A 27,968-nucleotide genomic window follows, 5' to 3' on the forward strand; every position below is an offset into this window, starting at 1 on the left:
GTTTGTTTTTTGCCCTTCACCAGGCACTTCACTGTAGCTGGCTGTGGAAGCACTGCTTGGGAGTGTAGGAGACATCTTACAAACATGGAGCTGAAGGCCATGGTCTCAGATGAAAGAGAACAGAGCTCAAAATAGGGTGAGTTTCCCATGGCACCAGGGAGCTGCTGAACCAACTTTGGATGACCTAACTCTGGACTGCTTTTTGACAAGAAAGAAAATGGAACTCCTGTTTTATTTAAGGTAATGTTTAGTTGATTCTTCTGTTATTTGCAGTAATGCAAACCTAAGTGATAGTACTTTTTGTGTGAAATTGAGATAAATATTTGTCTCTGTCCATGGGGGAAGTAATAAACTCACCAGCATAGAAGATAATTAAGCGAAGGTTAAATGGTCATCACTCAGGTGTGTTTAAAGGGATTCTTGCATTAAGTAGAAGGTTGAACTTGGCAGAAAAGCAGAATGTTTATTAAAGAAAAATAATTTCGGATAAATGTGGCTTATGGCACCTCAAAGTTAAATTTCAATTACTTTAAAATAAAATTTCTTTATTATTTTAGCATGCAAGGAAGCGACAATTCTATGTGTGTACATATTTTTCCCACTTTTTTTTTTTCAAATCTATGAGGATTAAGAAAACATTAAAAAAAATTTACAGGCTTTTGGGAAACACAGCAGAATTTTCATTCAGTGAATCAAGTTCACCTTAGCTAAAATGTTGATTTAAAAAATCCTGTCATTTATGACAACCCGGATGAACCTGGAGGACACTACACTAAGTGAAAAAGCCCTGCACAGAAAGACAAATACTGTATGATCTCACTCATATGTGAAATCTTAAATGTGGAACTTATAGAAGCAGAGAGTAGAATGGTGGTTACCAGGGTTTGGGGGTGAGGAGAGGAGACTGGGCAGATGTTGGTCAAAGTATATAAAACTTCAGTTAGACAGAAGGAATATGTTCAGCAGATCTGTTGTACAACATGGTGATTATAGTTAACAACAATGTATTATGTACTTAAAAATTGCTGAGAATAGATTTTAAATGTTTTCAACACGTACACACATAAAGCAATAAGTATGTGAGGTAATGGATATGTTAATTAGCTTGATTTAGTTATTTCACAGTGTATACAAACTGTAAAACATCATGTTGTATACTATAAATATATACAGTTTTTGTCAATTAAAGAACTAAATATCTAAAAAGTCAAACAAACTTTCTCAAACAAAAAAGATTGTTTCATGTATAGCCTTCTGGGACTCCTAATTAAGCATGGTAGCTTGAACTCATGCTTATCTTGGCTCCTTCTTAAAACCTCATTAAAATTAAAGATATGAAAAATAGATAAGACCACAGAAACAAAGAGAATGTAAGAGATAAGAAAAGCCAACAAGAACATTTAAGAAATTTATAGAAGATAGAGAATGGATGGGAGAATAGTAAAAAAATTAGTAGGAAGAAAAAGGTAAAAATGAGTGCCTACAACCTACAACCAACATCATATTTAATAGTGAAATATTAAAAATGAGAAAAAGGAAAAAGATAGTGAAATACTGTGAGTTTTCTCCCTGTGATTGGAAATAAGACAAGAATTCCTGCTATTGGTATCTCCACCTATACTCAACATTGTATTGAATGTACAATAAAATGTAAAATAACACCATTTACAAAAGCAACTTAAAACATCAATGTCTAGGGCAAATCTAGTAAAAAATTTTAAAGACTGCCATACAAAAAACTGTATAATGTCATTAAAAGAAATTTAAAGATATCTTTTAAAAATGGAAGGATTCACCATGTTCATGGATTGGGAGCGCTAATATTGTAAGAGGCAACATTGTAAAATTATAATTCTTTCCAAATTAATTTGTTGGTTCAATGCAATTCTAATCAAAATCCTGGTAGATAATTTTGTGGAAATTGGTAAACTGATTCTAAACTTTATATGAAAATGCAAAGACTCAACAATAGTGAAGACAACCTGAAGGAGAACAAAGCTCGTAAACGTATTCTTAACACAATTATTGTGATGGTTTTGTTGTTGTTTTGAGATGCAGTCTTGCTCTGCCACCTAGGCTGGAGTGCAATGACATGATCTTGGCTCACTGAAACCTCCACCTCCTGGGTTCAAGTGATTTTTCCCACCTTAGCTTCCCGAATAACTGGGATTACAGGCGTACACACCATTCCCAACTAATTTTTGTATTTTTAGTAGAGACAGTGTTTAACCATGCTGGCCAGGCTGGTCTCGAACTCCTGATCTCAAGTGATCTGCCTGCCTCAGCCTCCCAAAGTGCTGGGATTACAGGCAGGAGCCAAGATGCCCAGTCTGTGATGGTTTATCTTGTACCAACATCAAACTTTACTTGGAATTTAGTTTTTAATATGGTATGAGGTAGGGATCAAGATACATATTTCTGCCAAGACTGAGTCTGCCCCACAAGCAGAGAGCCACACCCTTGTTGCTCCACTGCCCATCCCCACCCACCACCAGCTCACCATGGATGATCATATTGTCTCACTCATGTCAACAACAGCTCCGGCATGTGCAAGGCTGGGTTCGTGGGCGATGATGCTCCCCAGACTGTCTTCCTCGCCATTATGGGGTGCCCCAGGCACCAAGGCGTGATGGTGGGAATGAGTCAGAAGGAGTCTTATGTGGGTGATGAGGCCCAGAGCAAGATAGGCATCCTGACCCTGAAGTACCCCATCGTGCATGGCATTGTCACCAACTGGGATGACATGGAGAAGATCTGGCACCACATTTTCTATAAGAAGCTTCGTGTGGCTCCTGAGGAGCATCCTGTACTGCTGATTGAGGCCCCCCTGAACCCTAAGGCCAACCATGAGAAGATGACCCAGATCATGTTTGAGACCTTCAACACCCCAGCTATGTATGTGGCCATCCAGGCCATGCTGTCCCTGTATGCCTCTGGCTGTACCACTGGCATAGTGATGGACTCTGGTGACAGGGTCACCCACACTGTGCCCATCTATGAGGGGTTTGCCCTCCCCCATGCCATCCTGCGTCTAGACCTAGCTGGCCGGGACCTGACTGTCTACCTTGTGAAGATCCTCACCGAGCACAGCTACAGTTTCACCAACACAGCTGAGTGGGAAATCATGTGTGACATCAAGGAGAAGCTGTGCTACGTTGCCCTGGACTTCAGGAAGGAGATGGCCATGGTGGTCTCCAGCTCCTCCCTGGAAAAGAGCTATGAGCTGCCTGACCACCAGGTCATCACCTTCAGCAACAAGCAGTTCCGCTGCCCCGAGGCACTCTTCTAGCCTTCCTTCCTGGGTATGGAATCTTGTGGCATCCATGAAACTCCATCATGAAGTGTGACATGTACATCTGTAAAGACCTGTACACCAACACAATGCTGTCTGGCGGTGGCACCACCGTGTACTCTGGCATTACCGACAGGATGCAGAAGGAGATCACTGCCCCTGCGCCCAGCACGATGAAGATCAAGATCATTGCTTCTCCCAAGCACAAGTACTCCATGTGGATCGGCGGCTCCACCCTGGCCTCGCTCTCCACCTTCCAGCAGATGTGGATCAGCAAGCTGGAGTATGACGAGTCTAGCCCCTCCATTGTCCACTGCAAATGCCTCTAGGCAGATGTGACTTAGTAGCCTTACACCCTTTCTTGACAAAAGCTAACTTACACAGAAAATAAGATGAGATTGGCATGGCTTGATTTGTTTTTTTGTTTTGTTTTGTTTTTTGGCTTGACTCAGGATTTAAAAACTGTTTGAAGGTGACAGTGGTCGGTGGGAGTTAGCATCCCCCAGAGTTCTACAGTGTGGCTGAGGACTTGATTGTACATTGTTCTTTTATTTTGTTTTATTTTGAAAGATTTTAGCCTTGTGGCTACCCATTTTTTTGTCCCTCAACTTGAGACTTATGAAGGCTTTTGGTTTCCCTGGGCGTGGGTGGAGGCAGCCAGGGCTTACCTGTACACTGACTGGAGACCAGCTGAATAAAAGTGCACACGTTTAAAAGAAAAGATGCGTGTTTCTACAGGATAATCTAGCACAAAATATACCAACTGTATAGGAAAATATTGATGTGTGCTCTTACCTTAAAATAAAAAACTTCATTCACCAAAAGACCCATTAAGATAGTCAAATAGTGACCTGAAGTGTAAGATAAGATATTCACAATACATAAAATTAGCAAAGGGCTTTTATCAAAAGTATACAAATAATTCTGTCAAACCCATAAGAAAAAGACTACAATCTAATGGGAGACTCACTGATATTAAATAACTTTTTCAAATATACAGCAACATAACAATAATTAAAAGCAGAGGCCATAGAATAAGTTCATCTGAGTTCAAATCCTAGCTCTGCCTTTTTCTAGCCTTGTTGTCTGCTATGAATTTCTTAACTTCTCTGTTGATTTTTCCCACTAGTGATAGTACTTCTCTCTTAGGGATATTGCAAGGCTGAAGTGAGCTAACATAAGCAAAGCTCTGAGAATAATGCCTAGCCTTTTGTGTTGACTAAACACATTTGAATTTTTACTATTAAGAATTGGGAGAACAAACCTTTGTTTTCATCCAAAACTCATGCTTTTGACCATTACAGTATATGGCCTTCAGGAAATTTTTGCTGTTTGGTTCCCAGTTCACTAAAACCCTGAATAATTTGCTGTTCAGCCTCAACTCTTATCAACCTTTATACAAGTTGTATTATAGGATTGGTGCTTTATTATAAATCCACTCACTCATTTTTAAAGAAGCCTTGCAGTAACACAAAGATGATAAAGATAATTATGCTAATAACTTTTATTTACTACTTACTGCATGCCACACACGAATCTACACAATTTATATGCCATTTCTCCTTTAACTGCCACATCAACTCTTTAAAGGAGGTATGTTATTATCCTCATGTTAAATAAAAGGAAACTGCGGCACAGAAGATTTAAGAAACTTGACCAAGATCATAGGGCTGCTAAGTGGCAGAGAGTAGATGAGTACTCAGCTTTGTTGCTCTCAGAATCTGCTGTAATTTTTCTGTAGGAGTAATCAGATAATAGTTCATTGATTTTTTTTTGTTAGATATAAGAATTTACGTAGTGAAGCATAACACTTAGGATTCTCAGGGACACGGTGTAACTCACAAAAATAATTGAAGTTATTTATAATAGTAAATAGTTTGTATTATGTGTATATAAATTAACCTCAGTCATATATTCGACATAGGCAGAAACACACAGGCAGACAATACACTAAAATAATAACAGCAATTATTTCTGTTTAGTGAGATTAAAGGTAGTTTCATTTTCTTTTGTGAACTTTTTAATGTTTTTCCATTTTTCTATAATAATTTTACTATAAGAATGGTACTGTTACAAGAAAAAAAATTCAGAGAAAAATTATATATTGTCACAATTTCCAAATGTGAATTGAAAACTGTACTTTAGGTAGACAGCGACAGACAGCTGTTTTTAGTGCTGCAGAGTCTTTGTGACCCATCCAGTGGCTCACTGTACCTCAAAAACAAATTTTTCGGTGAAAATTGTTTCTGGGTGTTAGGGTCATCTCCGTACTTAACCTCACACTCACGTTAGGATTGACTTCATAGATTGGGTCCTCCGTCTTCCAGAGTGTGAAGCAGCAAAGCCGCCTCTTCTTGTTGCCCTTTGGGGGAGCCAAATGCCCACAGGGAGAGAGGCATGCAAGGAAAGGGGAAAGCACTTTGGTTGGGTGGCAAACAAGAATGTCATAGAGATAGGTACTTGGAAATAAATGTCATTGTTCAGTCTGCGGGCAGAAGACTTCTCCATGAATTTGAGATTTATGAATGATGACTAGAGATATTGGGGAGTAGGGATGAGTAATCAGTTCCTTGCAAGAAGGTGAGCTCTAGAGAAATGTCCTGAGTTGGAATAGAAATGCTGGGCACTTGGTGTCTGAGGTAAGCAGAGGAATTTGGATGAACTCAAGGGAAGCACAGTTATCCCAGGGTTCTCCATAAGGACCTGGAAATGTTTGGTAAGGTCCTATCCCAAAGAAATTAAGTCAGAGTCTGACAGAGAATGGGCAAAGAGATCATCTTGGCCGCAGCATTTCAAACTAAGACAGCCATAACTGCTATGGATGCCAGTTGAAGGTGCCATAAAGAAGAAAGTTGCAATAAGATCATGATGTGAGCTGTGGTTGTGGACAGAGCAGGGAATCTTGGTTCCCCGAGATTTTCCCTTCCCCTGACAGTATGATTTGGAATATGCTGGCAGTGAGATGATCTTGGTGCAAAAAACCCCAAAACTAACAAAGAAAAAAATCTCAAACTGAGGTCATATCCATCCATGCACAAGCTCAACCTTCCCATCCTTAGCACTTGATACTCCCACCATCCAAAGCAAAGCTGGTCATTCTTCCTTCACTGCTTCCTTTCTAGGCTCTGGTTGTTTGAGACTTGGCTTATCCTTCTTGGAGTCTGTCTAGATGTTTGTTTTAATCACATATTTTGTTTCTTTGGAAGAACCCTGGCTTCAAAAAAGTACAGGAAGAGATGTGAGGCAGAGTTGAAAAATATGACAGGAAAACAGAATTTGACAAAAGCTAGGACTTGGTGAGAAACGGGTGAGTCTAAATGACCTAGAGGTTTGTCTGTTAGAAGGTGCATAGAACCAGGGCCCTTGGTAGCTCCCTCCTGTCATAAATGGCTTTGTTCTCAGCACATTCTGACCTTACTTAGGCGCACACAGAGTTCATCCATAGTTACAAGAAAGGGGAGCCAGTCTATGGGCACAAATACCAGTAGATGACCACCAGGACTTTGGCTTTCTGTAGAGAAAAGCTCAGCACCGGATGGATGAATTCGTTCCATGAAATCCTGAACATTTCTCAGTATTTATAGGTGGTAATATTATTTATAGGTGGTAATATTTTAGTAAGTAAATGACAATACTAAATTTATACAGCTTGAGGGCATTCATTTCCAAAAGGGATAATGTAAAGGACACAAGTTTCCTGGTACCAGGCCTTGGTGTCCTGCCATGTTGTTCTATTTGCATTGATTGACCAAACTCTGTTCACAAAATATCCCATAAGATCTGCTTTGGCTCAAACTAACTGAGAAACCATGGTCTTTTTGATAGTTGTGCAAGATGGGAGGGACATGAATACTATAGAAATGAACTTCCTCAGTAATTGGCCACAAGATATTAAATTTATGATTCAACCATTACAATAGCCATATTGATGAGCCTGGTTTCTTCTCTGTGTCAATAATGTGTTCCCCACCCTCTTTCAGCCATCCATTTCTGTGGCCAAACCTTAGACTTTGTTGTCACCGTTAACTCTGCCCTCTCCACCATCTCAAGTGAACTACTCACTGGTCACCTTCCAGCACACTCCCTGGAAGCCTCGTAATCTCACAACTTATCACATCTTTTGGGCTTGCTGCTTTTTTATTGTCCCTTATCTACTTCATGTTTTCACACCCCCCATTATCCAGCTTAGAGTCCATGACCCAAACCTGCAAGCACGCTCATCTCCTTTGCCTCTGTCTCCAACCTGCCTAGAAAAACTTCAACTTTGGCTAGCCCCTTCTCCACGAATTCACTACTACAACCCACGGCCGATTATGGGTCAAGAACAACACTCAACCACGCTGGTTGGTCTCACATCGCATTCATAACTGACAGCTTCACGTGGGCCCAAGAGCTGCGTGGAAATCCTGCCACATTTCCCTAGTCAATTCACTATCTGGCTCTCCTAGACACCTGTTTTCTCTTTCCTCAAGCCTCTCACACATCCTTCTCCACACTCTCAGGTGAAGATGTTATTTAATTTTCTTTTGCTCTCAATCCCAAATCTATCACCTACTCACCTCCATCTGGCTTTTCTCCTGTTGTTGGTGATGAACTTTCAATGTTCCTATCTCAGGTCAACCCTTCCACTTGTCTGGTAGGTTCTGTCTGCTCTCACTTAAGCAGGTGTAAATACAGTAAATATCTAGTCATTCTCCCCTCTGTATCCCTTTCTATAGGATCATTCCCTTCAGCATACAAATATGTTACTTTCCCCATCTTCCAATAAACAAACCTTTAACTTCACATTCCTGTCTAGCAATCAGTTTATTACTTTGACATTCATTTCAGCAAAACTCCACAAAAAAAGTGTGCTATACAGTTGGCCTCCGTACCCAAGGTTTCTGCATTTGCAGATTCAACTGACTGAGAAACAGAAATATTTTAACAGAAAACAACAACAACAACAACAACAAAACCAGATTGAGTGTAGTGGCTCCCACCTGTAATCCCAACACTTTGGGAGGCCAAGATGGGAGGACCACTTGAGTGCAGGAGTTTGAGGCTGCAGTAAGCTATGATTGTGCCTCTGCTTTCTAGCCTGGGTGACAGAACAAGACTGACTCTAAAATTTTTTTTAATACAACAGTAAAAAACAGCATGAATAAAAAAATATAGTATAACAAGTATTTTCTAGCATTCACATTGTATTAGGTATTATAAATACTCTAGAGATGATTTAAAGTCTATTATAGATATATGTGGGTTGTTTGTAGATACTACACCATTTTATATCAACGACGTGAGTAGCTACAGATTTTGGCATCTGAAGAAGGTCCTGGAACCAACCCCCCATGGAAACTGAGGGACATCTCTACTTCTCTCCAATCTCTCTCCCCCTACAATTTTCTACGAAGTCACTCTGATTAGGCTTTTGTTCTTAATACCTCACCTTTACTACTTTTGTGAAGATCTTTAATAATCTCCAAATAGCCAGATCAAAAGGTCTTCATCTTGCTGATCCATCAACAGAGGCAAAGGAGTTGAGAGTGCTTATAATTCTGGATCACGGACTCTAAGCTGGACAGTGGGGAATGTGAAGACATGAAGTAGGTAAGGGACAAGGCAAAGGTAGTAAGATCAACAGATCTGCTGAGTCACAGGAGCTTAAAACACATCATCACTCTCTTTTTCAAACACTCTCTTCCAATCTTCCAGGACACCACAATCTCTTTTTCTTTCTTCCTCCCAACAGAGATGGATTTATCTTGAAGCTAAAGAAGCTTAAGTATCTTGATTCCAGTAAAAACAAAACAAAACAAAACAAAACAAAACAAAACGGCTTAAGTATCAGGGCACCTCACTGTTATGGGCCCCTTCTAAGGCCCGTCTAGGAATATGTTTACATGCTCATAGCTTTTTGTAGTATTTGCAAAATAAGATATTTTAACATAATTTGTCAAACTTCCCCTCATATGCAGATGGAGTGGAAGCTCCACTCCGATCCCCTCTGATCTCTCATTACTGTTCTGTGCACCTGCTCCAGACATACACAGAGCTGCTAGTGCCTGGACAGTACCCACCTCTGCAGAAACTCTTGAGCAGTTACTGAAAAGTGCAGGTGTGTGAAAACCTAGATCCCTTTCCTTGAGTCAGTGCAGTTCTGAAGTGTAACCTACACAACCGAGTTTCCCTGTGGATCAGGAAGAAACTGCCCTCTGGGATTTTGCCTGAGATCATGCTCCTGCTGGGCATCCTCTCCTGCCTGTTCTGCTTCCTGCACCACTTTCCTGGTCTTCTGAGGTGCTGTAGCACCTCACCTTCACAGTGATCCTTGTCTCTGGGTCTATTTTGGGGATGTCAACCTAAGGCCACATTGATCACCAACATCCGCTAACATCAAACAGAGACACAGCCAGACAGTAAGTGCACCCAACTTTGCCAAAAATGTCAAACCAGAATCTTATCAAGCTTCTAAATCAAATGACCAATTTAGAGGAAATTCAGTGGGCAGAGAACACAAAAAACACATGACACATAGGGATTTGATTAGAAAAATACAGACTGTGGGAAACGCTACAGAAAAAGCAACCTGATTCCTTAAACAAATTCATTACAAAAAAAGAGATAAGAAATCTATGGATTTTTAAAAAATGGGATATATCAATTAATCACAACTTTAAATTCTGATTCAAACTAACTATAAAAATAAAAGTATGGCATTTCATGAGATTGTTAGACATTTGGATACAGTATCAGAGTATTAGGACATTATTATTAACATTTGCTGAAATATATTTAGGGCATCATTATTATTTTTAAGGAATTCTTGTATTTTAGAAATATATACTAAAATACTGATAGATAAAATACTGTAATATCTAGAAATTGCTGTAAAGCTGCAGAGGAAGGGAGAAAGTGGGTGGGGTACAGTGGAAACAAGACTGGCCATGAATCTACCATTGTTGAAACTGGTGAAAGAGTTCCTGGGAATGTACTATACTATTCTGTCTACTTTTGTATAATTTGAAAGTTTTCATATTAGAAACTTAAAAACTTTCCCTTGTGTGAGATGGTATTGGAATATTGGAATGACTATAAGTATTTTGGAGATTGAGTTAATGGTAAGTTGAGTTGGAGATGTGTTTAGTTTGGGTTTAGTGGGATGTATTTATGTGGTTTGTAGTTTCTCCTGTGGGTGGCTGAGTTCTTTCTACTCCTCTGGAGTAGGAGTGCTTGGAGGACTTCTCCTACTGCCCAGGGTACTGGCTAAATTGGAATTGAGGCAACAGTGGTAGGGCAGAAATGAAAACCTACTATCAATGTGAAGTACAGTGTGCAGCACTGGAAGTGTGTGAGAGTGAAAGAGAAACAAGGTTTGAAAAGTAGTTGTGGACAATTTTTCTCAGCATCAGATGTGTACAATTATAAGTTCTTTTTGTAAAATTCAATTCTTTGATGCTTCATCAGAGTAGAAGTTCTCTCTTAGGAATACAAAGGAATACAATTAAATAAGTACTATATACTTCTGTCTGATTTTTAAAATTGTGATGAAATATACAGAACATAAAATCTACCATCTCGACCGTTTTTAGGTATGTAGTTCAGTGGTATTAAATACATTCAGGGGCCAGGTACAGTGACTCATGCCTGTAATCCCAGCAGTTTGGAAGGCTGAGGTGGCAGGATCACTTGAGTCCAGGAGTTCAAGACTAGCCTGGGCAGGCAACATAGTGAGACTCTCGTCTCTACAAAAAGCATTGTAAAAATCATTTAAAAGGAATAAAAAATAAATAAGTAAATTCATAATGTTGTGCAACCATCACCACCATAACCTCTTCATCTTAACTCCATAGCTCTTTCATCTTGTAAAATGGAAACTCCATACCCATTAAACAATAACTCCCTATTCTCCCTTCTCCCAAATCCCTGGCAACCACCATTCTACTTTTTGTCTCTATGATTTTGATGGCTCTAAGTACCTCATATAAGTCACTCAGTTTTTGTTTTTCTGTGACTGGCTTATTTCACTTAGCATAATGTCTCCAAGTTTTATCCATATAGCATATGTCAGAATTTCCTTTCTTTTAAAGGCTGAAAAATATTCCATTGTATACATATGCCACATTTTGCTTAACTTGCTTCTACATTTTAGCTATTGTAAAGAATATGGGTGTGCAAATATCTCCTGAGATCACGCTTTCAGTTCCTTGGGGTATATACCCCTGAAGTGGAATTGCTGGATCATATGGTAATTCTAGTTTTAATTTTTTGAGGAACTGCCATACTGTTTTTCACATTGGCTATACCATTTTACATTTCCACCAACAAAGCACAAGAGTTTCAATTTCTTACACCCTTGCCAACACTTGTTATTTTATGAGTTTTTTTTAAAAAATAGCCACCCTAATGGGGATGAATGGTGTCTCATTGTGGTTTTGATTTGCATTTCCCTAATGATTAGTAATGTTGAGCATCTTCTCATGTGCACATGAGTTATTCATATATCTTCTTTAGAGACATGTCTTAATATAGTTTGGCTGTGTCCCCACCCAAATCTCAACTTGAATTGTATCTCCCAGAATTCCCTCATGTTGTGGGAGGGACCCAGGGGAAGGTAATTGAATCATGGGGGCCAGTCTTTTCTGTGCTATTCTTGTGATAGTAAATAAGTCTCATGAGATCTGATGGGTTTATCAGGAGTTTCCACTTTGACATCTTCCTCATTTTCTCTGCCACCACCATGTAAGAAGTGCCCTTTGCCTCCCGCTTGATCCATGTGGAACTGTAAGTCCAATTACACTTCTTTTCTTCCCAGTTATGGGTATGTCTTTATCAGCAGTGTGAAAACAAACTAATATAGTAGATTGGTACCAGCAGAGCTTGGTGTTGCTGAAAAGATACCCAAAAATGTGAAGCAACTTTGGAACTGGGTAACAGGCAGAGATTGAAACAGTTTGGAGGGCTCAGAAGAAGTCAGGAAAATGTGGGAAAGTGTGGAACCTCATAGAGACTTGTTGAATGGCTTTGATCAAATGCTGATAGTGATGTGGACAATAAGATCCAGGCTAAAGTGGTCTCAGATGGAGATGAGGAACTTTTTGGAAACTGGAGCAAAAGTGACTCTTGTGATGCTTTAGCAAAGAGACTGGCAGCATTTTGCTCCTGCCCTAGAGAGTTGTAGAACTCTGAACTTGAGAGAGATGATTTAGGGTATCTGACGTAAGAAATTTCTAAGCAGTAAAGCGTTCAAGAGGTGACTTGGGTGCTGTTAAAGGCATTCTGTTTTTTAAGGGAAGAAGAGTGTAAAAGTTTGGGAAATTTGCAGCCTCGCTATGCGATAGAAAAGAAAAACCCATTTTCTGGGGAGAAACTCAAGCCAGTTGGAGAAATTTGCAAAATTAGCCAGGAGCCTAATGTTAATAATCCCCAAGACCATGGGGAAAATGTCTCCAGGTCATGTCAGAGACCTCCATGGCAACCCCTTCCATCATAGGCCTGGAGGCCCAGGACGAAAAAGTGGTTTCATGGGCCAGGCCCAGGTTCCCCATGCTGTGTGCAACTTAGGGACTTGGTGTCCTGTGTTTCAGCCACTCCAGCTGTGGCTGAAAGGGGCTAACATACTGTTCAGGCTGTGGCTTCAGAGGGTGGAAGCCCAAAGCCTTGGCAGTTTACACATTGTGTTGAGCCTGCAGGTGCACAGAAATCAAGAATTGAGGTTTGCGAACCTCTGCCTAGATTTCAGAAGGTGTATGGACATGCCTGGATGCCCAGGCAACAGTTTGCTGCAAGGGCGGGGCCCTCATGGAGAACCTCTGTTAGGGCAGTGAAGAAGCGAAATGTAGGGTTGAAGCACCCACGCAAAGTCCCTACTGGGCCACTGCCTAGTGGAGCTGTGGGGAGAGGGCCACCATCTTCCAGACCCCAAAATGGTAGATCCACCGACAGCTTACACTGTGCACCTGGAAAAACAACAGACACCCAATGCCAGCCCATGAAAGCAGCTGGGAGGGAATCTGTACCCTGCAAAGCCACAGGGGGAGAGCTGCCCAAGACCATGGGAACTTACCTTTTGTATCATCAGCACAATCTGTATGTGAGACCTGGAGTCAAAGGAGATCATTTTGGAGCTTTAAAATTTGACTGCCCTGCTGGATTTTAGACTTGCATGGGCCCTGTAACCCATTTGTTTTGGACAGTCTCTCCCATTTGGAATGGCTGTATTTACTCAATACCTGTACCTCTATTGTATCTAGGAAGTAACTAGCTTGCTTTTGATTTTACAGGCTCATAGGTGGAAAGGACTTGCTTGTCTCCAGATGAGACTTTGGACAATGAACTTTTGGGTTAATGCTAAAATGAGTTAAAACTTTGGGGAACTGTTAGGAAGGCATGACTGGTTTTGAAATGTGAGGACAGGAGATTTGGAGGGGCCAGGGGAGGAACAATATGGTTTATCTGTGTCCCTATCCAAAGCTCAACTTGAACTATATCTCCTGGAATTCCCCCATGTTGTGGTACAGACCCAGCGGGAGGCAATTGAATCATGCAGGCTGGTCTTTCCTGTACTGTTCTCACCACAGAGAATAAGTCTCAAAATCTGATGGGTTTATCAGGGGTTTCAGCTTTTGCTGCTTCCTCATTTTCTCTTGCCACCACCATGTAAGAAGTACCTTCTGCCTCCCGCCATGATTCTGAGGCCTCCCAAGCCACATGGAACTGTAAGTCCAATTAAACCTCTTTTTCTTCCCAGTTTCAGGTATGTCTTTTTCAGCAGCATGAAACAGACTAATACATGTCTATTTAAGTCCTTTGCTTATTTTTGAATCAGGTTGTTTTAATTAAGGATTGTTTAAACTCTGTCAGGGACTATAGACACCAAGGAAGTTTGTGTGTGAAGACACTGATTTTATGCATTCAAGCTAAGAATAATTTAAAAACTCTGATGAATCATGCTAGAAGGTGAAGTGATTATTTTTCCACTTTCCTTATAGAAAATAACAGTAAAAAAACCAACTGTAATATAAAGAGTTATTTTAAAAGTATGCAGTTCAAATATGTAAACATACAAATGTAGGCGTATATCAGGAAGTTAAATAATTAAAAATATTATGGAATTTGTGAACGTTATCTTAAGTAGCTATTTTTAAAGTGGGGAGTTTTGCAGATGTGATTAAAATAAGGATCTTGACATGAGGAGATTGTCCTGGATTATCCAGGTGGAACCTATAAAACCTTCACATTATCTATTCTATTTTTCAGCTTTTAAACACTGCAATTTGATGTGATTTTTTTGCCATTCTAAATGTATATTCATATTTGTATTTAATTTTAATTTTGTATACCTTTTCTTTAAGATGGATGACAAAATTCTGCCCACTGGTCATTCCTACTTAGTTTCTTTCCTTGATTCTTACTTTTCTCTCTCATTTCCAAACTTTGGGGTATCCCAGGTTTCAGTTTTTGGACTTGTCACCATCTAGATTCGCTTCCTGGGTACAGGTGGTCAGGGTTTAATCAGAGAAGCAGAATCACAATAAGTATTACTGAATGGGTCTTGTTATTGGAATAAGACCTCATACAATTGTGTAAGAAGCTAGGGAAGAAAGAGCCTGAAAGGGGGGAGTTGAAGAGATGAGAAAAAAGTCTCTACCAGCCCTCCTGAGGCACTGGGGTGGGTGGACGAGTTTGCACTTCCAAAGGCACATCCGGCTGCAAAAGTGGGACTGGGAAGGAGAGACATAGACATCAAGGGAAGGCTGTTGCCACCAAGCTGGCTCGTGGGCCTGGGGCTGTTGTTGCAGGAGGAGCTAGATGCAGTTTGGGGAAGACTGAGGCTGGAGTCTCCCTGCCCCTCTCTGTCTCTCTCCCTCAGTATCTAATCAGACACCCCTCAAAGAACACTTGCTGCTGCTTCACTTCTACCTTCCAATCTCATGTGAAGTTCTTTCTTGGCCAATGCTAATCTGGAAAGATACAAGGAAAGAAATTCTGAACATGTAATTCCAGTTTAGCAAGCTAACACAGTTTCAAATCACCACACTGTCTCATGGCTTTACATCCTACCTGTATTCCAATCATTCACAACTGTATAGGCCCTGTCTGACCACCTCTGAAATTCAAACTTAAGTCTAACTCCCTACTAAAGCACCATTTGTATATTTTATAGTATTTTCACACTTAGCATCTCTAAAACTGAGTTCATCTTCTCTGAACCTACTTTTCCAGAATCTTCCTCTGAGAGAGTACACTGACCAAAAGCTTTGGGGTCACCTTATTTCTTTCTCTCCCACCCAAACAGTAATTCTTTAGAAAATCCTACAGGTTATTCTTTTTAAAACATTCATTATCTGATCCCTTCTATAATAAGCTGAAAAACTGCTCTTCAAAAGACACACATATCCTAATCTCTGGAATCTGTAAATGTTATTTTATATAGCTGTTTAAAAGGGAGGGGGAACATCTTTGCAGATGTGATTAAGGATATTGAGAGGAGAGGATGATCCTGGATTATACAGGTGAGACCTAAATACAATGACATGTATCTATGAAAGCAAGGCAGAGGAAGACTTGATAGATATAGAGGAGAAGGGGAGGATGGAGAGAGAAGGGAACAGAGAGGGGAAAGAGAGAGACAAAAGAGATGAGCAGATGCTGGTCTTGAAGTGATGCAGCCACAAGCCAATGAAAGTCAGCAGCCACCACAGGCTGCAAGAGCCAAAGAGCAGATTCCCCACTAAGCTGCTGGAACACATGCACCTTGCTGACACCTAAATATTGGCTCAACAATACTGATTTTGGACTTCTTACCTCCAGAACTGTGAGAGAATAAATGTCTATTGCTTTACATCACCAAGTTTGCAGTAATTTGTTATAGGAAATGAATACACTTTCTTACCATTTTCTCTACAATAACCCTGTTTCAGCACACCCTCATCTCTTGTGTGGAATATCACCTAACCTCCTGACTAATGGGTCTCTCTGTGTCTGTCCTTGTCCCACCCCCATAGTCTAGTTCAACACAGCAACTAGAGTGAACATTTGAAAATATAAGTCAGATAATGTTACTCCTTATTCAAAACCCTTCAGTTATCTCCTATCTCATGTAGAGTAAAACCTCAATTTCTCAAATAGTAATAGTCTACACGGACCTATGGGATTGGCTTGCTTCTGACCGTCTCACTTTATCTCTGATGCTCCACATTAGTAGCATCAGTTTCCTTGGCGCTCCTCAAAAACACTACGTGTGTTCCTGCCTCAGAACTTTGGCACTTACTTTTCCATCTGTGTAGAGTGCACTCCCCCATTGATATGGTTTATATGTTTGTCCCCTCCAAATCTCATGTTGAAATGCGATGCCCAATGTTGGAAGGGGGGGTCTGGTCAGGGGTCATGGGGGAGAATCACTCATGAATGGCTTAGCACCATCCTCTTGGTGAGGAGTGAATTCTTGCTCAATTAGGTTGTGTAAGATCTGATTGTTTAAAAGAGTCTGGGACCTCCCCCTTCTCTCTCTCGCTCCTGCTCTAGCCACGTGAGGTGCTTGGTTCCACTTTGTCTCCCACCATGACTGTAAGCTTCCTGAGGCTCTCACCAGAAGCCTAGAAGATGTTGGTGCCATGCTTGTACAGCCTGCAAAAGTGGGAGCTAATTAAACCTCTTTTCTTTTTAAATTATCTGGTCTCAGATATTCCTTTATAGTAACTCAAGGATACACTAATACAGAAAATTAATACTGAGGAATGGGACATTGATATAAAGATATCCTAAAATGTGGTATTGGCTTGGGAGCTGGGTATCAGGCAGAGGGTGGAAGAGTTTGGGGGACTCAAAAGAAGACAGGAAAACAAGAGAAAGTTTGGAACTTCTTAGAGGCTGGTTAGGTGATTGTGACCAAAATGCTGATAGAGATATGGATAGTGAAGTCTGAGCTAATGAAGTCTCAGATGGAAATGAGGAAGTTATTGGGAACTAGAGCACAGGTTACCAATTTTATGCTTTAGCAACGAATTTAGCTGCATTGTGTTCATGTCCTAGGGCTCTGGAAGTTTGAACTTAAGAGTGATGACTTAGATATGGTAGAAGAAATTTTTAAATAGTAAAGCATTCAAGATGTGGCCTGGCTCCTTCCAACAGCCAGGATCAGATATAGGAGCAAAAGAATGGTTTAAAGTTGCAACCTATATTTAAAAGGGAAGTAGAGTATAAAATTTTGGAAAAGTTACAACCTGGCCATGTGATGGAGGAAGAAAGCATTTTCAGGAGAGGAATTCAAGTAGGCTGTAGACCAACCACTTGCTAGAGAAGGATGACTAAAAGGAAACCAAGTGCTAACATCCAAGACAATGGGAAAAGTCCTGGAAGGCATTTAAGAGATTTCTGAGGCAGTGGCTTCCATCATAGGCCCAGAGGCCTAGAAGAAAAGAGTGATTTTAGGATTCTGCTTCCCTGTGTAGCTTCAGGACACTGCTCCCTGCATTCTAACTGCTCCAGCTCCAGATGCAGCTGAAAGGAGTCCCGGTAAAGCTTGAGCCACAGCTCTGGAGTGTGCAAGCCACAAGGCTTGGCGGTTTCCACATGGTGTTAAGTGTGAAGGAGATTTGGAGGATCCCAGCTGGATTTCAGAGGATGTGTGGAAAAGCCTGGGTGCCCAGGCAGAAGCCTGCTGCAAAGGTGGAGCCCCCCACCACCACCACCAGAAAAACTACTGGGGTGGTGTAAAGAAGAAATGTGAGGTTGGAGCCCCCATGTAGAGTCCCTACCAAGGGACTGCCTAGTGGAGTGTTGGGAAGGAGGTCGCCACCCTCCAGACCTGAGAATGGTTGATTCACTGGCAGCTTGCATCCTCTGTCTGGAAAAGACACAAGCACTCCAACCCATGAGAGCAGCCACATGTGCTGCACCCTGCCAAGCCACAGAGATAGAGCTGCCTGATGCCTTGGAAGCCCACCCCTTTCAGAATTGTGCCCCCGATGTGGAACATACAGTCAAATATTATTTTAGAATTTTAAGATGAAATGACTGCCTGACTGGGTTTCAGACTTGTGTGGGGCCTATTGCCCTTTTCTTTTGGCTGATTTCTCCCTTTTGGGATGGGACTGTATCCTCAATGCCTATACCACCATTGTATCTTGAAAGTAAATAATTTGCTTCTGATATTATAGGCTCATAGGTGGAAGGAACTCATCTCTAGATAAGACTTAGGACTTTGGGATTTTTGAGTTAAGGCTAGAATAAGTTAAGACTTTGGGGGACTATTGCAAAGGCATGAGTATATTTTGAACTGTGAGGAGGACACAAAATTTGGAGGGACAAGGGTGGAATGACATGGTTTGGATATATGTCCCCTCCAAATCTCATGTTGAAATGTGATTCCCATTGTTGAAGGTGGGTCCTAGTAGGAGGTGATTGGATCATGGGGGCAGATCCCTCATGAACAATGTAGTAGTCTGTTTTCATGCTGCTGATAAAAGTGTCCCTGAGACTGGGCAATTTACAATAGAAAAAGGTTTAATGGATTTACAGTTCCACAAGGCTGGAGAGGCCTCACAATCATGGCAGAAGGCGAGGAGGAACAAGTCAAGTTTTACATGGATGGTAGTAGGCAAAGAGAGAGCCCTTGTGCAATGGAACTCCTCTTTTTAAAACCATCAGATCTCATCAGTGAGTCCCTCTCACCACATGTGGGAATTCCAGATGAGATTTGGGTGAGGACACAGCCTAACTGTATCAAATGGCTTAGCACCATCTGTTTGGTGATGAGTGTGTTCTCACTGAGTTCACACAAGATGTGGTTGTTTAATAGAGTCTGAAACTTCTCCCTTCTCTCTCTTGCCCCTGCTCTTGCCATGTGATATGCCTGCTTCTGCTTCACCGTCTGCCATGATTGTAAGCTTCCTGAGGCCTGCACTAGAAACTGAGCACATATTGGTGCCATGCTTGTATAGCCTACCATACCTTGAACCAATTAAACCCCTTTTCTCTGTAGATTACCCAGTCTCAGGTATTCCTTATAGTAATGCAAAAATGGCCTAACACATCATCCCTCCCATGGCCATATGGTTACATTTTCACCTGATAGATGAGACCTTTTTCTGACCATCCTTTTCAAAATAACAACCCTCTAACCTCACCCCCCTGCATTTCTTAATCCTTTTCCCTTCTTCTTCCTCTATAGTACATATTAATATACATATATGTATATATATGTGTGTGTATATAAATATATATATTCTTGGTGTGTGTGTGTGTATTTTTTTTTTCTTGGCTGTTTGTCTATCCTCTCCCATTAGAATATAAGCTCTGTGAGGGCAGGGATATCTCTGTTTTGTTTTGTTCTTTTCACTATTGAATTCTATGCCTAGAAAGGGCTATGACATATAATGGATGCTGAATAATATTTGTTGAATGAATAAATTATCCAAGAATACCAGGCCAGTTTTATATTACAAACATTTTGCTCCATTAAAAGGTCATGTGTTGAGTTGTAATAGGCAGCATAAAATATCAGCCAACTCATTCCATGATTTCATTAATATTCCTTGGAGACAGGATGCTTGCACTTTTCCAAATGTCATTCTGGTCAGCAATGGAATCCTATGCTGCATTCAGTTGTAAGATACATAATGGGACTGTCTTGCATTCCAGAAATGGACATAAGATCATGTTTATCTTATGATCTTTCCCCAGCCCTCTGCTTTAAGCTGGAAGAAAGGGATCAAGTGGAAATTTGGTATTCCTTTAAAGGGCTTTTTCAATCTAACAGTCTTTGATCCCATCTGTGGGTTGAATAAGCAACATACCATTTCATTCGTCCCTCTCAGCTCTGAGGTCCTTCTCTTTTAATTCCTCCTCTCCCTAGTCACTTCCTGTCACAGCAATGGTTTCAAAATTAAACTCCAATTCTAAAACAAATGAAGCAAAGGCAGGAAGGGGGAAATGAATCACAAGCATATGGGAACAGTTTTGTTTGAAAGCATGATCAGCATTCTTTCCAAACAAGCTGTGGCCATATGTGGCAGGGTGGGTATAGGAGTTTTTAAAATAGGAGTTATATACACTGTGATAAATCAGAAAAGAGTTATAAAGAGAAAGCTCACTAATGATTGGTTTGATGGTGAGATAAAGTCTCTCTCTAAGGAGACAGGTATTTTTGCATCTTTTTTTGTTTTGTTTTTTAAATCAAATGATTCCTAAGAGGCAGCCTGTGGTGAATGAAACATCTTGCCTGTATTAGGCAAAGAATCTGTAGACAATTCACTGGGACTTGTTACTTGACTAAAACCTGGGTCACTTGAATTCAAATGTATTGATATATCAACAGAAAGTTAATTGTAGAGCCAGATCTATTGCCTCTGGGTACTCAGCCCTACGGAAGAGAGGAAGGGGGTGTAAGAGATGTGTGTGTGCGTTTCATTCATTCATTGATTCATGCAATAAATATTTATTTAGTTCTGAACAAATGTCAGGTACAATGCTAAACTCTGAGGGTTGAATAGTGAGCAAAAATCAGGGATGTTAAGTGGTAAGCAAAATTGTGATGGTTCCTACCTTCATGGAGCATAAACAAATCAAAAATAGCAACTATAGTTTGTGCTACCAAAGAGGTGATTTTATGAGAGACTGTGATGGGACCTGTGACACCTGACTTAGTCTGGGGAGTCAGGAAAGGCTTCCCTAAGGCAATGTTTGACATGCAAATGAGAGATGAGTCATTTAAGTGCTAGGATGGGGTGCATAGCTAGTGTTCAGGACAGATGTGCTATTCGTGCAGCGGCCCAGGGGCGGGTGGGCTTACAGGTTCAGCAACTGAAAGAAGGGCAGTGGAGGGCAATGCATGTGGAGCACAGAGCATGATGGCTGGTGTCAAGAGATGGGGAAAAGGAAAAGAAAGAGCTGTGTTTTATTCTTGAGGAGAAACCCTCAGAAAGGGGGGCAGGGCACCTGATCAAGAGCATGCTTTCTCCTCCACCCTCTCCTTTTGAGTCACAGAGAATATGCTGTAAGGAGGTACACGTGATAAAAACTGGTGACATTAAAGCAGTCTTTCATCTGGCAAATGTGAAGAGTGCCTAATATGTGCCAGACATTGTTCTAGGTCCTAGGATGCAAGAGATGAACCAGAAATATCCTGATTTCCTCTCATAAGGCTGACAGTCTGGGTAGAATATGACACATCATATCATATTCATGTTAATAAATAATGTATTGCAATTGACACAATGCTACAAAAGAACAGTGTAGGATGCTCTGAGATCCTAACAGGCATCCTAACTTTGGGTGGGTTTGGCAGAAGGCTCAAGGATGGTTCCCACTGAAGACTGGGTTGACTAAGAGTTATTGGTATAATTATTAGAAAGTTACTGGGAACTTCAATTATCCCTTCTAGTTCTATCCCCAATCTTTATTTCATTAGGTGACCTTGACCTTCATGCTTTCTCCCTCTTATTGAATAAAAACTATACTAGGCCATTGTTTTGGACTAAACTCCTGCACTAGTTTCCAACAGACCAGACTAAAAATCAAGAAGGAATCACCCATGCTTTCCAAACCAACACTGAGTTGTTATTTGGCCTTCCAAGAAATCAGAAGAGAGAGATAGCCCAATTTCCCTAAGAGACCAGTTTCAATCTTCAATCAGCATGACAATGATGTTTCCTCTATTTTAATCCTTACAACAGACTGACCTGAAGTAACCTACTGTTAACCAATCAGATTGCACTGTCTCCCTGTCCCTGCCTTGCAAGGAAATTAACTTTGAAATGATCAATTCATTTTGGTTCTTTGTTTCTCCTTTCTTCATCCCCTTTTCTGTATATAAATCCAAACTCCTTTGTTCAGTTCTCTGCAACACTTATTTTATTTTATGGAATGAAGTGTTGCCCAATTCTAGAATCACAATAAAGCCAATTGAAATATTTAAGCTAAATTTGTTGTAATTGTGTCTTTTGACACTCTGTAAATGGCAACAAGTGAATAGCAAGGTGATAGTGTTTCTAGCAGAGATGAAAAAACCTACATAGTCTTGAGAGTCACGTTTGTGAGTGGAATGTGGTGGTAAATGAAATAATAAACTATTGGATCATTGGGAAGCTCTGATTTTGTTCTGTTTATACTGTATATTAATCTACCAGGAGGGTAGCAGTATTGATATTTCTAAATTAACACCTTTTTTCTTACTAAACCAATTACTTCCAACATGTTACAGTTCATCACCTCAAACTACTTTATTTTCCAATCAATTGAAGACAGAAAATCCATAAGCAGTTTATCAGTGTGTGAGGCTGTGTACATTTCAGTGCTGCCACCAATTTGGATTTTCATCATTCTTGGTACTCCCAGCCCCATCTCTTCACAAATTAATGTATTTATCTAAAAACAAGCAGCAACTGTGCTTATGTATGTAGCCTAGAAGCCAGCCAGAGCTGACTTCCAAGAAATTTTGGAATTGATATAGTCCTTTATCAAAAGCACACAAACTCTATGCCTACAGTGGAATCATAAATGGCAACCCACAAATAACTATTGTAATGTGGATTGGTCACTTAATAGTGTATGTCTCAGACAAGTTTCTTAAGTTCTCTAAGTTTCCCTGCCTCCTCTCCCCTCCTTTTTTTCAGTAAAGTTGGAATAATTATATCTATTCTGCCCTTTTCATTTAATTGTCCAAATTAAATGAGAAAATACTTGTGAGCATACTTTCTCATCTCTAAATCAATATTTATGTGACGATACCATCATTGCAATACAAGATAGAATTGCATCATTGACCCCAATTCTTTGCTCCTTCTTGTAACTATGCCCTTTGCCATATGACTTTGCAAGTCTTCCTCTGAAGAGGCAAGATGTATTTCCTTGCTTCTTGACTTGGGTTTGGTTATGTTACTTGCTTTAGCCAATAGAATGTGGCAAAAGTGATGGTGCACAGCTCTAAGCCTAGCCTCAGCCTTATGAAGACAGGTATGTTTCTGCTTGCTCTTCTATGCTCTGCCAGTTACCATGAGAACACATCCAGGCCAGGTCTCTGTTCCTAGGAAGAAGATGAAAGGCATGTAGAACAGAGTGACTTCAGCCTAGCTGTCCTAGCTTAGCTTCACCGAGACCAGCAGCCTCCCAGCTGACCTGCATATATAAGTGGTTGAGTCCAGCCAAGATCAGCCAAACCATGTGAACTAAATGTGAATTGTTATATGGCACTATTATAGTACTCGTTAATTAAATCATTCAACCCTCCACCCATCCAGCCCATCAAACACATGTTGATCCACTAAGCCCATGGTGTTTTCCAGGGACAAAAACAAGAGACTTCAGTTTTGAATTGACTTTTCCTTCTCCCTTTTTGCTCCTGTATGTTCTTCCCTGCTTGTCCCAATTTTTAAAAGTAAATTGTTCAAGAGTCTTTTGGGGCAGTTCTAAGCTAATAATTCAATATAATACACATATTGAATATATACCACATGCAAGGCATAGTATAAGGTCCTGAGGAAACAAATAAATGAGGCTCTCAAAGATGTAGTAAGGGAAATGAAATGCAAACTACTCATCATGTTTCTCATCAATTCTGTAACTTTTTTTTCACTTCTTTACATTTTAAATTTAAGATGATGTGCAGTTAGTGTTTCTTCTTTGTTGTATATAAAATAATGATACGGATTATAATTGATAGCATCTTAGAGCCAGCAAAACAGGAAAGCAGATTGCTATGAGAACAGCATGTATACTGTAATATAGGATCAAAAAGCAAGGAGAGATTACTTCTTCTTGATAACAGAGGGGAAGACTTCATGGAGGAAGAAGAATTTATCTGAGATGCCAAAAACGTGAAGAATTTAAATTTAAAAACTAAGACTAGAATAAAGGCCACAGTAGATCAATTGGCTCCTAAACTTTCTACCATCAAGAGGTAATTTTTAAATTACCTATCCCCTCCTCTACCTCATGTTATTGTTTAAAAGATCTTTCATTATAAGTAAATTTGCATTTATCCAGAGGTACTTCACTTTTCAATTTGATAGAAAAACTCATGTATTACAGTTAATCAGAGTTTCTAATCAGATGAGATAATCAGTATTTCATACTGAGTTAGCATTTTTGGCCAAAAGTCAAAATATTTCATATTTTAGTTAGTCTATGAAATTATTATTCTAGGTGACTGTTTAATTCCTATTAGGATTTTTAAAATATTAATAAGAATTAATTCTAGATGGGAACCACAATTCTACACGAGAAGTGCATCACAAAAAAATATGTAGACATGTGACTCACAGGTTGTGATTGTGAATATACTTGCCCAGTGCTTTCAGCAAAGGAGGAAAAATGAGGGAGGTGGTAGAAAGTATGAGAGGGCCAGCTCATAGAGGGTCTTGAATGTCATACTTAAGAATTTAGACTTTCACTGTAACCGTGATTATAGAATTCATTATTGAACACAGAAATAATAGTATGAATTTGCTAAGAAGGAGAGGAGAAGGAGAACCACCATATATAACATAGCCAAAAGTTAAAACTGAGTGACTAAATTTCCACCAAAAGAACAGCAGATGTGCCACAGCTTGCATGCTTATCTATCGTGAAGTGGCTGCCAACAAACTGAATGTGAGAGGAACTGGTAAGCTTCACCATCAATCTCTATTTCTACGTGAAGGTTCCAGGGAAGATACTGTATTGTGCAATAATAGCAAGAGCTTGAATTCTGGAGTCAGACCACCTGGGTTCGTGTTCTGGCTTGATTGCATGTTAGCTCTGTGGCTTTAGGTGAGTAACTGAAGATCTTTGACCTTAACTTTATAAATGGGAAAAATATTGTCAATATTGAAGACATTTGTAAGGATGACATAAAATAATTTTTTAAGTTGTCTTGTACATAGTTAGCAGGATTTAATCACTTAATTCATTTATTTTAGGTTTGCTTGGAAACCCAAATATCAAGAGACTTTGTGGTGGCATAGAAAAATAAATTGAGTCTTTTCTATTTCCATCATCTCTTAAGATGCCAAACTGACTGATAATCAAGACCCCAAGGAGAAAACATACGCTCCAGACCCCATCTTCATCTTGGCAGTGGTCTGTTTGACTTGAGACTAAATAGGAGATGACAGCTGAATCTGGTGTAGAGATTCAGGAAGGTGGTTTTCTTGGAGGACATTCATTAACTGGAAGTTCACCAATTGCAAATAATGATCATTGTTGTAAATACATGAGGATAGGGGAGAGAGGAAGCATCTTGCAGAATAAAGTTCTGAAATTCCTGAACAGGATTGAAATGAGAATTCAAAAGTACTAGAGCTTGATATCCTGGTAAGGAGATCACGGCTGCCTCATTGCCACGGTTCTGCAAATTTCTTTAGCAATTCCTTTAATCAGTCACCTTTGAAATTGTCACTTCTAGAAAATGTTTTCCTAACAAACATGCTTCAACATATGCTGACTAATAATAGTGAAACCTTATCTTTGGCATGCACTTTTGGACTGTTCAAAGTGCTTTCACATTTATAATTGCATTTGCTTTTCAGAATGACCTTTAGAGGAAAGTAGGGTATTATTATTCTCCTTTTTAAAATGAGGAATCTGAAATCACAAATTATGTAAGGAACTTACCTAATTTTTAATAAGTGGACAAGAAAATTTAGATTTTTCCAGTCACCTCTTTTTTTGGGAGACTATTTTGTTTTCTCATTTTATATTTTCTCCCTCAACAGTTCTGTGTCAGCCCACATTGCTTCTAGGGTCACAAGAGACAAATACTTACCATTTCTCATCCTGCATATTTTTTCGAGTTTGTTACAGAAAATTGACAACACTCTTTATCCGTTTGATCCAAGGCTTGCTGAAGGTTGAGACTTGAACTCTTCTGTGTAAAGGAGGTGAGGGTGGAATTGTTGGACCCGTGGTCAGTACCAGGTCCTCCTTGTTTCCCCCACACCTTAAGTCTGTTTACCTTCTAATTGTTACTGACGAAGACGTCAATTCAGTCCCGTTCTTTTTCTTTTCCAGGGGCATTGACCATGATAAAATGCACCGTCCTTCACAACAAACAATACTTTCTCTGGTTCAGAGCATTTCACATTCCTTCCATATTACTCAGCCTTCTACAGTCATTCTGAGGCACAGATCTGTATGTGCCTTCCCCTTCTTCATTTTCCTTCTCATTTTAAACAGGAAATCACCCCTCAGAAACCCTTGGGTGAATTAAAACAATGTAATGGGTAATAAGTAGGACATCTTATGAAAATGCCAACAACTTTTTGCAAAAGCCTCAGGGTTCTCATCTTTTTACTGTAATTTTATTTACGTATTTTAGCATTTTAATAGTAATTCAAGTTGATGATTGGTCAAATCATCTCTCTAATGTTTCAAAAAGACTATTTGGGTTATTTCCACTTTGTAACAAATAATCTCAAAGTTCAGTGGCTGAAAACTACAGCCATGTATTTGCCTGTGATTTTGCAGTGTGAGTAGTTCTGGTCATCTTTCTTGTAGTCTCTCATGCAGCTGGAGTGGTCTGGAGGCTTGAAAAAAGTGTAAGATAGCAGGAAAATGTAAGATAGCATCTGGACTGGGTTAGATAATGTCTCCCAAAAGTTTATGTTTACACAGAACCTCAGAATGTGACCTCAGAGGTTTTATTTTCCAAATAAAACTTTCCTTTTATTTGGAAAAAGGGTCTTTGCAGATGTAATGAGTTAAGATGAGGTCATGCTGGAGTAGAGTGGCCATGTGTCTAGCTTCCTATTGGGGAATGGCTGGAGGATGTGGAGCCTGACTTTTCAGACTGCTAGAATCTCTCTCCATGTGGTCTCCCTATCAGGCTACCTGGACCTCTTGATGTAGAGGCTTGCGGTTCCAAGACAGTGAAACCTGAAGCTACCAGTCCCCGTATGGGTTCAGCTCAGAAATATCACTAAGTTGCTTCTGCCATGTTCTGTTGGTTAAGGCAAATTACAGGACCAGCTCCAATCAGGAGGAGAAAATCGAGTCCACCTGTGGATGGAGGCACAGCAGGCATCCACAGGGTTGAGAGGAATTGTCTGCGTTCATCTTTGGAGTCAATATCCAACAAGGATATGGAGACCTGAGTTTCAACATTTTACTGCTTTATAGAACCTCTCAGTATAAGTCACCATATAGATTTCTTTCACCAACAATCTTCTGGACTTCCAAGTCATGTCTTTGAGTGTCAGCCCACCCACTCCTCCATGTCAGCCCCTCCCAGCTGGGCAAGTGGTGGTCCCGCAGGCAGCCCATGCTGAGCTTCCAGCATCTAGGATTTGGTATGGGAGTGGGTGTGGTTACCCATAGGGAATTGTGGCATTCCTTGTAGAAACAATTATTGTTCCTGTGAGGTGAGTGCTGACCACAGTATATACAACTCTCCAAACTTGAGTTATCAGGATGATGGTGCCTTTCTGAGAAAGATAACAAAGGTAACTGTTGACACAATCAAGGCAATGCACATGAACAAGTGAAATGAGGGCAGAAGGAGAAGGAGCTATAATAATACAAATTAGTAACAGAGTAGACATGAAAGATTTAGAGGTCACAGGTGCTGAATTTGAGTTGATTTGATTCTAAATCTTTGCTTTTCCCACTCTAACTTGCACAGTATCTTTTGAAGCATTGAAATATTTGTGGAAGAACTGGGAAGATGAATAAAAAAGGAAGCTATTACTTAAGGTTATTGAAGAAATGAAATAATATT

At 40.1% G+C, this 27,968-nt stretch overlaps 1 pseudogene; it reads left to right on the forward strand.

The window, feature by feature from the left end:
• LOC141580766 (actin, cytoplasmic 1-like) overlaps positions 1–27,968 on the forward strand; it is a 35,973-nt pseudogene extending 8,005 nt beyond the window's left edge.

The sequence above is a fragment of the Saimiri boliviensis genome, chromosome 13, assembly GCF_048565385.1.
Source record: "Saimiri boliviensis isolate mSaiBol1 chromosome 13, mSaiBol1.pri, whole genome shotgun sequence".
NCBI classification, from domain to species: domain Eukaryota; kingdom Metazoa; phylum Chordata; class Mammalia; order Primates; family Cebidae; genus Saimiri; species Saimiri boliviensis.